The 1,484-nt window shown below is 44.7% G+C and overlaps 1 protein-coding gene across 2 annotated transcripts in view; it reads left to right on the top strand.

Annotated features, from left to right (window-relative positions):
- Positions 1-616: 616 nt before the first annotated feature.
- The window catches only part of NTM (neurotrimin), a 417,718-nt gene continuing 416,850 nt past the window's right edge, over positions 617-1,484 (top strand). The window contains exon 1 of one of the 2 annotated variants that reach the window (XM_021717830.1): positions 617-946. The gene's annotated coding sequence lies outside the window, so the exon portion shown is untranslated. The remainder of the gene's footprint in view (positions 947-1,484) is intronic. The other variant, XR_002482569.1, reaches the window with a different exon arrangement.

Here is a 1,484-nt window from a genome sequence, read left to right on the forward strand (position 1 = left end):
TCCCTGAGAATTTAATATCAGGAAAAGTCACCGGAGGAGGTGAGGGAACAATTGGCCTAATTATGAGTTAATGCAAAGTGTGTTGAGATCATCAGTGTAAAGTTGCTCCACTTTATATGGCTGAGCACTTTCTTGTCAACTATTAAAATAGAAAGGCAAGTCTTCTCAGTCTTTCTTTTTACCCTGGAGTTTGGCTTCCACACCTCCAAAACCAACTTCTACCCTACCTCTATAAAGTAGTTGTGTGAGGGAGACATGATGGGTGATTCGCTTGGGTCGTCTCTAATGTGCTATCTAGAAGTAAGTGGTTGATACTACTCAAAAGATGCACAGACTTTTATGGCACCAGGGCCATCATTGTTATAATGATTCTGTTATAGTGGTTCAGACTCTATGGGGCTGGATGACTCTGTGGCAGAAAGTTTTTCTGTTATTTAACCGTTGTTACAAAAAATAGCTCCCTGGTTGGATTTGATAGAAAGACTAGGGGAAAAAAACAAAGCCACTGTTGCTTCTTCTCTATCCACAGGGAAAATGTGGGTGGATGCTAGGGGCCAGCTCTAGGAACCCCTGGGAAAAGCACATATGCGTTATCATTTCCACTGGACCTGTTAGACTGTGCTGTGTGCCTGCCTCGCATAGGGCCCTGGAAAGGAAAGGTACCTGTGTTCCATCAGAACCTTAGTCAAGGGAGAAATAACAGGCACAGAGAAACCAGCAGCAGCTGGGGGGAGAAGTGACAGGAACTGAAGTAAATCTAGTCTCTCCCTGGGTTTCAAGGATTTGAAAAACACACTTCTTAGAGATGAAGTCAGCTGTGGAGAGTGAAGCCCAGGAAACCTGGGAGTCTGCTGTATAAATAAAGTAGGTGCTCATACTCATCTGCTCAAGTGAGTGCTTTTCAGGCCTAGCATCTTTTAATGTCGACAAAACAAGAATAAAGGATGTAAATCCACGTCTGAACTTGACGAACATTCTGATTTTGCCAGTTTCCCACACTAAAGTCTTCTGTAATTCTGCATTTGGTTTACAGATGGAAGACCTTTGGAATGGTAGTGTTGAGTCTCTGGGGTTTTAAGTAGCTTTGTGGGGGGGGGGCTGGTGAGGCGGGTGTTGTAGGATTGAATAAAAATGAGTTTCTTCTAAGACATCCTGTGTTGTACGATTGAATAAAAATGAGATTCTTCTAAAACATCCTCCCAACACTCTAAATTTACTCTAAATGCCAACGGCATCAATTTGATCATTTTAAAGGTGCATGTATGCATGCTGCAGGGTCTTCCTTTCCAGTTAATGAGTTTGTGACCCCTTATTAAGATGTCGCATGTCTCCAGCTTATTAAGACTGCACGGTAACTTTGTCTTTCTTCCCAATTTGGAAGTGCCCGATCTTAAGGGGAGAAACAGTTAAACTCCTGGCCTGGGCGGGTGCACTGCCTGGGCCCGGCGCGGCGGGGGTTAAGGTGGGCGCCCGCGCCCCGCGCC

Source organism: Carlito syrichta, unplaced genomic scaffold, assembly GCF_000164805.1.
Source record: "Carlito syrichta isolate Samal-C Ts95f unplaced genomic scaffold, Tarsius_syrichta-2.0.1 Scaffold311212, whole genome shotgun sequence".
Taxonomy (NCBI): Eukaryota; Metazoa; Chordata; class Mammalia; order Primates; family Tarsiidae; genus Carlito; species Carlito syrichta.